The 15,907-nt window shown below is 40.0% G+C and overlaps 1 pseudogene; it reads left to right on the plus strand.

Annotated features, from left to right (window-relative positions):
* Nucleotides 1-1,221: 1,221 nt before the first annotated feature.
* LOC128045564 (guanylate-binding protein 6-like) lies at nucleotides 1,222-11,798 on the plus strand (annotated as a pseudogene).
* Nucleotides 11,799-15,907: the final 4,109 nt, after the last annotated feature.

Below are 15,907 nucleotides of genomic sequence, written 5' to 3' on the forward strand. Positions count from 1 at the left end.
GTTGTGGACTACTAATCCTAGAATTTATAGGAGATTAATTTATTTAAATTGTCTATGCATCTTTTTTTATAGTTCTCACAACTAAACCTAAACCTAACTGATACAGTTAATCTAGTATTGCTTTGAAAGCAGGAGCCATAGCTTGTAAATAATTTTAATTCAGGAAACAAACACAATTTTAAGAACATAGCAGATGTTCACCCAATACATTTAAATAAATAAAAGACAGTATTTAGAGAAGGAAAACACGAAAGCACACCATTCAAAAAATACTAAGTCACCCAGAACCCTTGATGGAACATCGGTCAGGCAAGAATAAATGAGAGCCTGGTATCAAACCAGTGAGTTGTTTGTGGAGCGAGAGCTTGATTCTGCAGAAGTGGAAGGAGTTGATCTCGTCACGTTAGCTCGTTAAAGAATGTATTGTTGGTACAGCAGAGTCAATAGAAAGCCTCTACACATCCCTGAGTGAAGAATATACAGGGTAATCAATGCTATTGAGAAAGATTATTCTGTGTAATAAGTGGTTGCAAAGATGACATAGTGAAACAGATTTCCCTGGTTCATATCCTGGGTCTACCACTTACTCATATATAAATGTGAGCAATCCCTCAGTCTTTCTGAACTTCACCTACTATGTGTGCAAAAAATGGATATTAAAAACCTCAATTTGCAAGGTTCTTATAAATACCAGTGAGGTCAGGTATGTAATGCATGTTTCACAGAGCTCAGCATAATGTAGGCTCTCAAGGTATAATAAACATTGCTTGAATTTTATAGAAATAAAATTTTGGACAGGGGTGATATCTGTCGCTTCTGCAATGCCATCCTCAGAGATTATGGTAGAGGAAGCCCTCTGTGGTCTACTGAAAGTGAAAGTGAAGTTGCTCAGTCGTGTCTGACACTTTGGACCCCGTGGACTGTAGCCCACCAGGCTCCTCCATTCATGGGATTCTCCAGGCAAGAATAGTGGAGTGGGGTGCCATTTCCTTCTCTAGGGGATCTTCCCGACCCAGGGATTGAACCCAGATCTCCTGCATTGCAGGCAGACGCTTTAACCTCTGAGCCACCAGGGAAGCCCTCTGCGGTCTACTAAATCCACAGAAATACAGAGGTCTCACCAGTCTTCTGCTGATGAATATGCTTCCATTAACCCTGAGGCAGGAAATGAACTTGAGATTTTATTTCTACAGGGAGACTCTTTTGGGTTTGCAGGTTGTCATGGCATCTGGACCTATCATGTTGATTCCCATGTGTTTGGTGGAAAACAAGAATGAGCAGCTGTCTGTGAACCAGTTAGTCTTAAAGATTCTTTACAAGATTTCTCAGCCTGCGGTGGTTGTGACTATTGTTGGACTGTATCATACAGGAAAATCCCACTTGATGAACTGTTTTGCAAGAGAAAAGCTTGGTGAGTGAAATCCTGCGACAGAGGTTTCACGTAGTGAAATCCTACATGATCCCAGCTGAATCTCAGCTTCTTGCCACTCCTCTAGAGGCACAAGAAGAGAGACTCCAAATTTCTTATTAAATACACCCAATTTTAATTCTCACCAGCAAAATTGAAACCTGAACTTTTTCTGTCACCGATCCTGACTTCAATGTTTCTTATTCCGATAAAAGGAAAATTACCCCTGCTCCTAGAAATGGTTTCCTTCCTTGGTTTCTGAAGCTCTGGGTTCTTCTGAGTTTCTTCCTATCTTGTGTTTAGTTCTCTTCAATTTCTTTACCAACCTCTGGCTTTTCTTCTAATAATCTGTATTGTAGATCCCTTCAAGACTTGGCCCTGGGATCTTTTGTCTCTTCTATTTATACTTTCAAAATGGTTTCATCAATCTCTGGACTTTAAATGTCCAGAGAATTTTATTGTGATACCCCTCAAAGTGAAATTTCTTGCCTAAATATTTCTTCTGAAATTCAGACACAAAAGTAGAAAAACTACCTAATTTTTTCCTTGGGAAATATGTCCACTTATACTTGTCATTTTCACCATAAAGTCTTGGTCAATTTCTACTCCTAAATGCACTTTTTACTTTCTCATTCTTCTTCTCAATTGCATACCACCAACCTCCCAGTCTCAAGCCCCAAATGTTACATCCCTCCATTAGTTTATTTCCCAGATCCAATCCACATATCAGTCTTCTTTTTACTCTCACTAAATATATCTTGAATCTCTCTCTTTCCCTCAATTTTTATTTTACTACCCTAGACTAAGCCATCCTCGTCTTTTTGCCTGAAGCTTGTTTTTTTTTTCCGGATGTGTCCTCTTTGCTGCTTCTTTGACCTTCCTAATAAACTCTTTTTTAAATAATCAGTGATCTTTAATTTAGTTACTCTGGATGCCTCCTTAAGCTTGCATTATATCTTAACGAAATCCATGCTTCTCAGAAGCCCACTCTGATCCTAATCTTCCTTATTTCTCCAAACTCATCTTTCTGTAATTTATTTTTTATTGAAGTATAAGTAATTTACAAAGCTGTGTTACTTTCTGTTGTAAGTGGAATGATTCAGTTAGATATACATATACATTCTTTTTCATATTCTTTTCCATTTTGGCTTCTTAGAGGATATTGAATATAGCTCCCTGTGCTTTATAGTAGGACCTTGTTGTTTATTCATTCTATAACATTAATATATATAATAGTTTTCATCTGCTAACCTCAAACTCCCAATCCATCTCTCGCCACTCCTTTATCCCTTGATATCTATATCTTTGTTTTTGAGTCTGTTTCTGTTTTATAGATAAGTTTATAAGTTCATCTGTGTCATATTTTAGATTCCATATATAAGTGATACCATGTGGTATTTGTCTTTCTTTTTTTGACTTACTTCACTTAGTATGATAATCTCTATTTATGTTATGGCATTATTTCATTCTTTTTTTATGGATGAGTAGTATTTCTTTATATATATACACATCTTCTTTATCTACCTATTGTTGATGGACATGTAGTTTGCTTCCATGTCTTGGTTATTGTAAAGAGTGCTGTTATGAATATTGGGTGGCATCTATCTTTTCCAATTATAATTTTATCTGGATATATGCCCAGGAGTGGAGTTACTGAATCATATGGAAAACGTAGTTTTAGTTTTTTGAGAAACCTACATATTGTTTTCCATAGTAGATTCACCAAATTATATTCCCAAAAGCAATGCAGAAGAGTTCCCTTTTCTCCACACCCTCTCCAACACATGTTATTTGTAGACATTTTATGATGGCCATTCCGACCAGTGTGAAGTGATACTTCATTGTAGTTTTGATTTGCATTTCTCTAATAAATTGGTGATGTTGAGCATCTTTTACTGTGTTTATTGACAATCTGTAGATCAGAAAGATCCCCTGGAGAAGGAAATGGTAACCAACTCCAATATTATTGCCTGGGAAATCTCATGGGCAGAGGAGCCTGATGGGGTACAGTCCATGGGGTCTCAAAGAGTCAGACACAACTTAGCAACAACATCTCCTTTGGAGAAATGTCTATTTAGGTCTTCCCATGTTCTTGCCTGGAGAATCCCAGAGACAGAGGAGCCTGGTGGGCTGCCGTCTCTGGGGTTGCACAGAGTTGGACACGACTGAAGTGACTTAGCAGCAGCAGCATGTTTTATTAGGTTGTCCAAGCTCATCTTTTATGTGTTCTCCATCCCTGGTTATGCTACGGAACACTAGCCTCCTTTTTATCTTTGCAGATTGCAAGTTCATTCCTATCCCCAGATCTTTGCACTTGTGGATCACTCTGCCTGCAGGGCTTGCTGATCCTTCATCCAGCCAGCTCTTTTTCTTTAAGGCTCTGCACAACTGTTTATTATCAGAGATCTTCCCTGACCATCTCGTCTCATGCTTCCTCTCCACTTAATATAATATGATATTATTTATTAGTTCAGTGTTATTTTTATGTGGCTTTAGCTAGACCTCATGAAAAATCTGATTAGAGCCCAGTATCTTGGTGTTGTGTAATACCTTGCATATCCAAATCCTACAAAGCCTGTGAGTATGGCTTAATGTAAAGAGTATCAGACACTGGGTATATGTAAGAGGTCTTGAGAAAAACAGAGGACTATTTACTGAGTTTCTTGGGCAGAAAATGAGAATATAGAAACAGCATCAACCACCCATCAATACCATGTCTATCTTGGTTCTATGTAGGATACTCAGAAGTTTTGTTTTCCCACAACTTGAAAAAATCAGTATAAATGTAATGTGAGATCAATATTCCTCTTAGAAAACATTTTAACTGCTGCTGAGATCCCTTGAATTGACTGTGATTCACAGTATCTTCAAAACAAGTAAGAAGTAAGATGTAGCCACAACATTTTATGAGAGCTTGTAAGTGTCTGCTTTTTTCCCACCAATCCCTTACTCTCCAGTCCATTAAGACCAGATTTCATCTGGCTTGTCCATAAACTGGCTATATAGCAGTTTCAGCACTCACTGGCTATAAGATTCCAAAAAAACAGGTGTTCTTGTCTCTTTTTGTGACTGCTGTATCTCCTTATCCTGAACATGTTCCCAATGTCTGAAACCTAGTTCAGTTCAGTCTCTCAGTCATGTCCGACTCTTTGCAACCCCATGGACTGCAGCACACCAGGCCTCCCTGTCCATCACCAGCTCCTGGGGTTTACTCAAACTCATGTCCATTGAGTCGGTGATGCCATCCAACCATCTCATCCTCTGTCGTCCCCTTCTCCTCCTGCCTTCAATCTTTCCCAGCATCAGGGTCTTTGCAAATGAGTCAGCTCTGCTCATCAGGTGGTCAAAGTATTGGACTTTCAGCTTCAACGTCAGTCCTTCCAATGAACATTCAGGACTGATCTCCTTTAGAATGGACTGGTTGGATCTCCTTGCGGTCCAAGGGACTCTCAAGAGTCTTCTCCAACACCGCAATTCAAAAGCATCAATTCTTCAGCACTCAGCTTTCTTTATAGCCCAACTCTCACAGGCCTGAAACCTAAGTAGGTAATTAATAGATAATTATTGAATAAATTCTTATTTATTCCTCAGACTATTTTAAGTTCTTGATCTAATTAAAATGCATTTAACTAGCCTAACTTCTTTAGGGAGTCTTGATTGTTGAACAGTTAAAAAATCAAAACTTTCTTCCATGTAGCATGCCCTTTCTCTCTTCTAATGCACTGTTAGGTCACGTGGGCATGCATAGATATTTCCTCACATTGGGAAATGAAATTAGAATTATGAAGAAACCAAACTTATGTGAAAGAATTTAATTGTTTAAGATATGAGTGGTTAGATGGTACACAAAAATGAGCATCCTTGAAGTAGTTCTATTCTCTATTCTAGGGCACCTACAATCATATGAGTCTAATATCGTAACTCCTGGGCTGCTTACATTATCTGCTGTCACTGAATGTTGCTTTCTCCCCTTCTGTTGCAGGTTTCCTTCTGGGCTCCACAGTGCAGTTTGAAACCAAGGGCATCTGGATGTGGTGTGTGCCCCACCCCTCCAAGGAGAGCCACATCCTGGTCCTTCTGGACACTGAGGGTCTGGGGAATGTAGAAAAGGAATTTTTTAAAATTGAAATATAGTTGACATATACATATATGTATATATTCAGATTATTTTCAACTAGGTTACTATAATATATTGAATATAATTCCATTTATACAATAAATCCTTACTGCTTATCTGTTTTATGTATAGTAGTTTGTATCTGTTAATTCTATATTCCTTTCCTCTTTCATATCCATAAGTTTGTTGATCTTTTGTATATAGATTCATTGATATTATCTGTTTAGTTTATACATATATGTGGCATCATAAAATGTATGTCTTTGTCTGACTTAGTATGAAAATCTCTGGGTCTGTACATGTTGCTACAAATGGCATTATTTCATTCTTTTTTGTGGCTGAGTAATATGCTATTGTATATGTGTATATATATATGTAGGCTTCTCAGGTGGTGCTTATGGTAAAGAACCCAACTACCAGTGCAGAAGACACAGGAGATGTGGGGTTTGATGGTTTGATTCCTGGGTGAGGAAGATGCCCTGGAGGAGGGCATGGCCACCCACTCCAGTATTCTTGCCTGGAGAATCCCATGGACAGAGGAGCATAGCAGGTTATAGTCCATAGGGCCACAGAGTCAGACATGACTGAAGTGACTTAGCACACACACACACACACACACACACACGTGAAAGTGAAAGTGAAAGTTGCTCAATTGTGTCTGACTCTTTGTGACCCCATGGACTGCCCATGGAATTCTCCAGGCCAGAATACTGGAGTGGGTAGCCCTTCCCTTCTCCAGGGGATCTCCCAACCCAGGGATCAAACCCAGGTCTCCTGCATTGCAGGTGAATTCTTTACCAACTGAGCTATCAGGGAAGCCCCATATATATAGTATATACATTATAGACACATATAATATATATAATGTATACATATGTAATATGTATAGTATATATATTATAATGTGTAACTTATAATATGTAATGTGTATATATTATATATTTTATACATTTATATATTTATATTTACATATATTTATATATATATGTAAAATTACATACCATGTCTTCATAAACCAATTATCTGTTGATTGGGTACTTGGGTACTTGGGTTGTTTCCATGTCTTGGATATTATAAATAGTGCTATTATGAACTTTGCGATGCAAGCATCTTTTTGAATTAGATATTTCAAGATATATGCCTAGGAATGGTATTGCTGAATCATATACTAGCCCCAGTTTTAGGTTTTTTTAAAGAAACCTCCATACTGTTTTCCATAGTGTTTGTACAAATTTACAATTCCACCAACAGTGTGAAATTGTAACTTTTCTCCACATTTTCTCCAGCATTTGTTATTTGCAAACTTTTTGATGATGGCCATTCTAACTGGTGTGAGATGATACTTTATGGTAGTTTTGACTTGCATTTCTCTGATACTTAGTGACATTGAGCATCTTTTCTTGTGCTTTTTGGCCATCTGTATGTCTTCTTTCTGGAGAAGGAAATGGCAACTCACTCCAGTATTCTTGCCTGAAAAATTCCATGGACTGATGAGCCTGGTAGGCTGCAGTCCATGGGGTCACAAAGAGTCGGACACGAGTCTTCTTTGGAGAAATATCTACTTAGCTCTTCTGCCCATATTTTGGTTAGAATGTTTGTTTTTATGATATGAGTTATATGAGCTGTTTGTATATTTTGGAAATTAAGTGCTTATTGGTTGCACTATTTACAAATACCTTCTCCTAGTCCAAGGGTTGTCTTTTCATTATGTTTATGTTTCTTTTGTTGTGCAAAACACTTTAAGTTTGATTAGGACCTGTTTGTTTATTTTTGATTATATTTCTTTTACCTTGGAAGATTGCTCATGTATGGATGTGAGAGTTGGACTATAAAGAAGGCTGAGCACTGAAGAATTGATGTTTTTGAATTGTGGTGTTGGAGAATTCTCTTGAGAGTCCCTTGGACCGCAAGGAGATCCAACTAGTCCATCCTAAAGGAGGTCAGTCCTGGGTGTTCATTGGAAGGACTGATGTTGAAGCTGAAAGTCCAATACTTTGGCCACCTGATGTGAAGAACTGACTCATTTGAAAAGACTCTGCTGCTGGAAAAGCCTGAGGGCAGGAGGAGAGGGGGACGACAGAGGATAGATGGTTGGATGGCATCACCAATTCGATGGACATGGGTTTGGGTTGACTCTGGGAGTTGGTGATGGACAAGGAGGCCTGGTGTGCTGCGGTTCATGGGGTCACAAGGAGTCAGACACGGCTGAGCAAAGGAACTGAACTGAACTGAACTGAACTGGGAGACTGGGCCAAGAAAACATTGCTATGATTTCTGTCAGAGAATGTTTTGCTTATGCTCTCTTATAGGGGTTTTATGGTACCATGTTTTATAGGTCTTTAAATGATTTTGAGTTTATTTTTGTATAAAATGTGACAGTGTTCTAATTTCATTGGTTTACATGAGGCTGTCCAGCTTTACCTACATGAGTTTTTAAGGAGACTATCTTTTCTCCTTGTATATTCTTCCTTTCTTTATTGCAGATAATGAACCATAGTTGTATGGGTTTATTTGGGGGCAATTTTTTTTCCCATTGATCCATATGCCTGTTTTTGTATTAGTACCACACTGTGTTAATAACTGTATATTTTAGCATAGTCTGGAAGGGTTACATCACCAGCTTTATTTTTTGTTCCCTCTATATCCACATTAGTGAGAGGTTTTTTTTTTCACATCATGACTGGATGTTGAATTTTATCAAACACTTTTTTCTGCATCTATTGAGGTGATCATGTAGATTTTGCCATTTTAACTATAATGTATCTTGGTATAAGTCTCTTTGGGTTCATCTGTTTGGAATCCTCTTTCCTTCCTGTACCTGAATATCTGTTTCCTTCTTTAGGTTAGGAAAAATTTCAGCCATAAGTTCTTCAAATGCTTTTAAAATCCTCCTTTCTCTTTCTTCTTCTTAGATCCCTACTCTGGGTAGATTGGCATGCTGTATATTATCTTATAATACCATATATTTCTTCCCTCCCCCACCATTTTTCTGTCTACTGTTCTGACTGGGTGATTTTCATTATTCTATCTTTCATACCACTTACTTTTCTTTTTTTGTATTATCTAGTTTGCTATTTATTGCTTTTAGCTTAGCTTTTATCCTGGCAAGTGAGTTTTCTAATTTCAGCTAGTCCCTCTTTGTAGTTTTTAGTTTTTTGTTATAGGGGTCTGCATTTTTATTGGTAGCCTTTCCTGATTCCTTTAGCACTTTTATTGCCTCCTTTTGGAACTCGAGGTCTGGTAGACAGTGAAACAAAGAATTTCACTGTTTGTTCTTTCAGGGGAATTCTCTTGATCTTTTAATTGGGAGTGGTTCTTCTGCGTCTTCATTTTACTTTTCTCTGAACGAATGAGAACTTCAATGAATTGAGAATTCAGAATTTGGTTATCTGATGTGGTCTAGAAGGGCTGTTTTCATGTGGGAGAGTTCCTGTGTGGCCTGCTTGAGTCTAATGTTTTTGGTGAGAGTGCTGTTCTTAGCCCTGGTGCCTGCCACATCTTTCCTCTGTGAGTGGGGCCCATTAAAGGGCAAGTGATTAGTGTTGTGGTGAACAGAGCCTGCACTGGATGTCGAGTGTGGCCTTCTCTTTGCTCTGTGGTTGTCATGGCCCTGCTGGGGGCAGAGTCTGCTCCCCAGTTGTGAAGTTGAAGCTATCTGTTTCTGAGATGTGGCCTGTGTTAGGAGGGGCTGGGAGAAAAGCCACTGAGTATTCCTCTGCTGGACCTATCCACCAGGGAGTACACTCTGGTGCTGCCTGCCACCCACTGTGCTGGCTTACAGGGTACACTGTTCTTGGCACTGCTCTTGGCCCTGCCTCAATTGTGGAGATGCAGGCTATCAGCCCGGGTGCCCCTCAGGTGCTGTGCTGACAAAACCAGCAGTGCAGATCTGTCACCATAGATATTCTGAGGTCAGGCACTGTGACTGCTGTCATCACATACCTGGACCTGCTGTGGAGGTGGTGGAATCAGCCCAGATCCCAGGTCCCCCCTCAGTGTGCAAGCACCCACAACACTCACAGCTGCTGGCATCAGACCCACCCCAGCCATGGGAGCACCAGTAATCTACTTGGATGTCCCACAGGTGCTGAGTTTACAAGCAGTGTAAACCACAGATCACAGGGCTGCTGGGACAAGGGTCAGATTTCAGCCCTGCCTCTGCCTGTGGTCGACTCACAGGTACTGATGGGTTCCCAGAGCTCTTAGAGATGGAGGCCACCCACTGTGAGCAGGCAGAGATTGTGGCTGTGATGGCGGGCCCTATGCCTCCATATCCAAGCTGTAACAATAGGGCTTCTATGGGGGATCTGGGCTCCACCCTGCAAACATTGTTTGCAGCTCGTACCACATTCCTGCCCCTTCAGGCTGTATCTATGAGCCAGTCTCAGTCTTCTCCTCAAGTCTGTCCACCGAAACCTGAGTTTCCTTACCCAGCCTCTGTGCACACCAGCCAGGGCATACCTTGGGAGGGGGAGTGCAGTGATGGGCATGGACCCTCTGTGCTGGTCTCCCTCTCTTCTGCCTGCTGCAAGCTTGCTGGTGCTCTCTCCTCTGAGCCTCTAAACCTCCCTATCTGTCCCAGTTGATCTCCTGGCTGGTTAAGGGTGTTCCCAGGGTGAGGGAACATTTCCTCTTTCACAGCTTCCTCCCAGGGCTGCAGTTCCTATCCTGATTCCTTGTTTTCTTTCTTCCTACTTGGTTATGTGGTGATCTTTCTTACAGTGTTGATTATATGAGATCTTCTTTCAGGGTTCAGTAGGCAGTCTGCCAGAACTGTTCCACAGCAGATGTATTTTTGAAGTATCTATAGGAGGAGGTGAGCTCCACATCCTTCTATTCCATTGTTTGTTCTCCCTCGACATATTCATTGCTTTTATTTGATACGCTGCTGCTAAGTCGCTTCAGTTGTGTCCAACTCTGTGCGACCCCATAGATGGCAGCCCACCAGGCTCCCCTGTCCCTGGGATTCTCCAGGCAAGAACACTGGAGTGGGTGGCCATTTCCTTCTCCAATGCATGAAAGTGAAAAGTGAAAGTGAAGTCACTCAGTTGTGTTCGACTCTTAGCGACCCCATGGACTGCAGTGCACCAGGCTCTTCTATCCATGGGATTTTCCAGGCAAGAGTACTGGAGTGGGGTGCCATTGCCTTCTCCATAATGATTATCAATTTCATTGCTTAGGTTCACTGCTAATATGTAAACCCTTTGAATATATTGTCATCTTCATTGTATTTGTTTTTCAAGTGTTTTAAAATGTTTGTAAATACTATGAGATAGTCTTCTTGAGTGTATTCACTATCATATTTACCTGCTTTTTATAACTAATAAAGATAAGTAATGTTTAGTAGCAGTACATACACATTTAATTTAATTAGATCTATTCTGAGCTTTCAGTTGTGACTAGCATAGTATACATTGTGACTTACTTTTTGTTAAATGAATATGTGATATTGCTTATTATTGAACAATGAATTGCTTAAAGGCACGCTATGTTGTTTTTTTACTCATACTATCTCACTTTATCCCATTCAGGAAAAAAAAAGGAGGCTCTTTGTGGAATGTATTATCAGAATTCCTTTTTAGATGAGGAAACTGAGGACACAGGAAATGTCAATGTAATTGACAAAACTCAGATTTTACTTTTAATTCTGTTTTCAAGGTTTTTTCCTTTGTATCAATACTTTACTATCTGAAATAACAAATGGAAAACTGATTAAAGAAATAAGAATGAATTTCTGAGAAGACTGCTAGTGCTTGCTCTAATATGTTTTCCAGGGTGATCTTTGCCCTAGCTGTGCTTCTGAGCAGCTCTCTGGTAAACAACAGCATGAGCACCATCAACAATGATGCACTGGAGAAACTGCAGTATCCTTCCCAGTTTTATTGAGAAATTGATGAGAATGGAGACCGAATTGGATTTCCCTTCCCTGTGGCTGAGTTGCCTTTGTGGAACAGTGGGGACCAAGGGCAAAGGAGAATGTTTATAATCATTTTTATGAGGAAACTGTGGGAATTGTGGGTAGAAATTTCTTTTTCCTTAACCAAGTCCTAGCTATGTGTCAGAGCTCCCAGAAATCACCAGGGCCAAGTCCACTCCAAACTGGATGAAGTAAAAAATTCCACAGAGTATATGGATTTCTTTCCAGACTTTATCTGGGCTGTATGGGATTTCACCCTGAAGTTGAAGGTACATGTTTATCCTATCACAGAAGATGAGTACTTGGACAATGCCTTGAAGCTGATTAGAGGTATCAGAGCGTGGCCTAGGCAGTGAGTAGTCAAGTAGAGGGTGGGATCTACTAAATACTGTCCATCATCTCTGGGGTTGCATTTAAATTTGAAACTAGATCAAGGGCCACAGAAATGGTGACTGCGATCTAGGTTGTTATTCCTTGATAAGTTCTAGTGACTACAGTTATGCTCACCCAAGAAGAATAGGGCTTAACAAAGTGAAATTATTCAAAACTAGTTTGTACTGAAGATAATTTGTACCTTAACATTCAGATACAATAGGGAACTAAGACTTTTCAAGAACCAGATGCTTGCTTCCCTTATTATGCTTCTCCCTTCAAAAGCAGAGACATTACTTTGCCAACAAAGGTCCGTCTAGTCAAGGCTATGGTTTCTCCATAGTGGTCATGTATGGATGTGAGAGTTGGACTGTGAAGAAGGCTGGGTGCCGAAGAATTGATGCTTTTGAACTGTGGTGTTGGAGAAGACTCTTGAGAGTCCCTTGGAGAATGCTAGAGAACTATATTTGCTTCTTTTTCCTTAAAGCTTGGAAAAGTTTTCAGGATCTCTCTGATTTCTCAAGCAAAAGTAGCGTTGAGCATTGATTTCTCCTTTAGTGATTGTCGCATGGTTCCGGAACTCCACTAAGCCATTCCTGAGATGGTTGTTCGCTGGGTATAATCGTTCCTGTTCCTAGATAGGAGACAGAGGTTGAGATAGTTGGATGGCATCACCGACTCCATGGACATGAGTCTGAGCAAACTTCAGGAAATAGTGAAGGACAGGGAAGCCTGGTGTGCTGCAGTCCATGGAGTCACAAAGAATTGGACACGACTGAACAACATTCCTTGATATTTGATTTCCACGGGCAAACTTTCTTAACAAAAGCAAGTTTGTTATATTTATTTTCTTTATTAGTTGTCTTTCTATTTACTTTCTGCTGGCAACGGAATGAAACACCAACACTGCAGAGTAGTTTGAATCTTTTATTTTAACTCCTTGCTTCTTACAGCTGCTTTATTTTATATCCTTTGCACAACAGTCTACAGGGCAAGTTGCCAAACACCATAATTCAGCGACTATACAGTGCGCAGGCGCAGGGCGAGATAACCTTTACCTTAACTTCTTTACTGCAGCTAAGACTTTGTATTGGGGAACTTCCTTATCAACTCAGAATCCGTTTTGTCCCTGGGTCTGTTCCTTTTGAGGAATCAGAGAAACATCCTTGTGTGCAAGAAATGTTCTTTTCCCATGGGAACAAACAGAGGATTCTTAGCTGAACATCTCGTTTGCAAGAATGTTCAGCCCTGGTTGAGAGTCTCGTTTGCAAGCACTTCTCAACCTTCCTTATACCTTGTTCCCTACGACTTTCTTTATTAGTTGTCATTGTTTTATTGAAGACAGAGCCATGGGATCCTATAGCTACTAGGAATGATAGAGAATAGATAACTGCAGTATTTCACTGACCATACTCTTGCAAAGGTTTCAGTGTGTGCATGCATGCTTAGTCTCTTCAGTCATGTCCAACTATTTGTGGTCCTATGGACTATAGCCCACCAAGTTCTCCTGTCCATGGGAATCTCCAGGAAAGAATATTGGAGTGGATTGCCATGCCCTTCTCCAGGGGATCTTCCCAACCCAGCGATTGAACCCACATTTCTTATGTTTCCTGCATTGGCAGGCAGGTTCTTTATCACTTATGCCACCTGGGAAGCCTGCAGAGGTTTCAGAGTTGGAAATAAACATCTGTATTTTGGCTACATTGCTTCTGTGGCTCCACTGGAATGGTTTTTTTTTCATGAGGACCACCTTAGATCAATTCTTCTATATATTCCTTGGAAATTTATCTTCTCTGTTCCTTGATTCTGGTGACATTCCTCTACATTTACCCTGTAGGCACTTATAAAGAATAAGGAAGGTTTCTTGCTGCAGAGTGAAGAGGCATCTACTAAATGCTGCCAGGCTAAACTTGATCTGCTTTCAAAGGCCCTAATGAAAAGTATTTCAGAAGGAAGTTTCTCTGTTCCTGGAGGGAACAAACTCTACAGGAAAGCAATGGAAAGGTTACAATGGACTATTTCCATGTGCCCAGGAAAGGAGTGAAGGTGAGGAACAAGGGGAGCATGGGGAGCCTACAGAATAGAGTCCAGAGGGTCTCCTGAAAATCTGAGAGCAAAACACCATGTGTGGGTAATGAGAAAGCATGGGAATATCATGACAGGTTTAGTTTTTAAGGCCCACTACATGGTATTTATCTCTGAGGAGAAATGTCCATCCCCCACCCCACTGAAATGGATGTCTAAAATCACAAGAAACAGAACAGAAATTATTCATTTCTTCATACAACAAAGTAACATTTTATGTGCCACGTGTTGAGGATTTATGATGCAAAGTCAGAATCTTTGTATTCAAGGCTGGATCAAAATGCAAGAGGAAGTCAAATAAATAGACAATTGCATATAGAGGGATAGCACTTTATGTAACTGTGATCCTGGGCTTCACTGATGGTGATAATAAACAATAATAATAACACACCAGAGTATATTGAACCATTACTGCCTAGAGGCATACTGCTAAGCTGTTTCTCTAAACATTTTATTTTAATCCTGGTAAAAATATTCCATAATGCTTATAAAAATCTACTTTTATAGATGTTACAGATCTAGGAGGCACAGGGTGGCTAAATAACTTGCCTAAAGTTACACACCTCACAAGAGGCAGGAGAGAACAGCAGCATATATTAGAGTCTGATTTTCACATTGGGCACATAGTTTAGGAAAAGTCCCTGGAAAAGGAGGGGGATATAAATTGAAATATTTGTACATGTTGTTGAAGTTGAGATGTTATTCAAAGGGAAGAGCCCCAAGTAAATGTGCAAACATATGAGATTGTGAGTTTGTACAACTGCATGTAATTCTGACTCCTTGATTCCTGGAGCAGATGAAAGGAAATATCACTGGGCAGGGATTGGAGGGTTGCCATTTCCTACTCCAGGGGAGCTTCCCTAGCAGCTGAGCAAAATTCACACCCTAATGGTGTGTGAATGTTAGTAAGGTTGGGAACTATCCTTCCTCTTCAGATCTAACTCAGAAGATATTCTCTGCTGTAAATATTATCCTTTGATGATCTAATGCTGCTGCTGCTGCTAAATCACTTCAGTCGTGTCTGACTCTGTGTGACCCCATAGACGGCAGCCGCCCAGGCTCCCCCATCCCTGGGATTCTCCAGGCAAGAATGCTGGAGTGGGTTCCCATTTCCCTCTCCATGATGATCTAATAAGAGAGAATAATTATATGTGTCAAACAGATAATTTAACAAAGTTCTTAAATATAAAATCTGATTTTTGAAAAAATAAGAATTTTCAAACTTTGCATTTTCCTCTCTTTCCTTTGTTTTAGGTTCAAATCAAGGTTCAAATCAATCTGCTTATTGAAGGATTTAGTGGGAAAGCTGAGGGGATGAAAGCAGAGATGAATCATCTCAGAAACAATTGAGAAGAGTAAAAAGGATAAAGCTCCCTGGATTTCACAGAGCTTGGACACAGTTGCCACTGAAGCACTTGCAATTCTGTCTGCTCCTGCTAATCTAATTGGCCGGGGTCTGAAAGACCTGAGCTCACTGTTTAAATAGGATTAGCTTTTATTTTAAGTATATCACAGAATGTGGATATATGCTCCACCCTAATTTTGGCATGCATGTTTTTTAGTTTCATTCTGAAAGCTTTTAAGCATAAAAAGTGCCTACTAGATGATATCATTGCCTGACGCACTTTACATAGACTAAATGTTGGTTTTACCAGTTAGTTTAAAGGGAAAAACGGATAACTTTGTACCAGGAGTTGGAAAACTTTGGCTTCTAGACCAGATCTGCCCTGCTGCCTATTTTTCTAAAAAAATGCTATTGGCACACTACCATACTCATTCATTGCAAATCGTCTCTGGTTGCTTTAATGCCACAACAGCAGAACTGAATAGTTTCCACAAACATAGCTTGACCCACAAAGTCAAGATATTTCCTTTTGTATCCTTCACAGAAAAGATTTGCCACCTGCAGTTTTAAAAGGTTGAACGATACTAAATTTGCAATAGAGGTAAGAATTACCTTGGAAAAATTGTGTCAAGAATGCCACTGAAAATCACAAAAGAAGAATCA

The sequence above is a fragment of the Budorcas taxicolor genome, chromosome 3 (assembly GCF_023091745.1).
Source record: "Budorcas taxicolor isolate Tak-1 chromosome 3, Takin1.1, whole genome shotgun sequence".
In the NCBI taxonomy this organism is placed as follows: Eukaryota; Metazoa; Chordata; class Mammalia; order Artiodactyla; family Bovidae; genus Budorcas; species Budorcas taxicolor.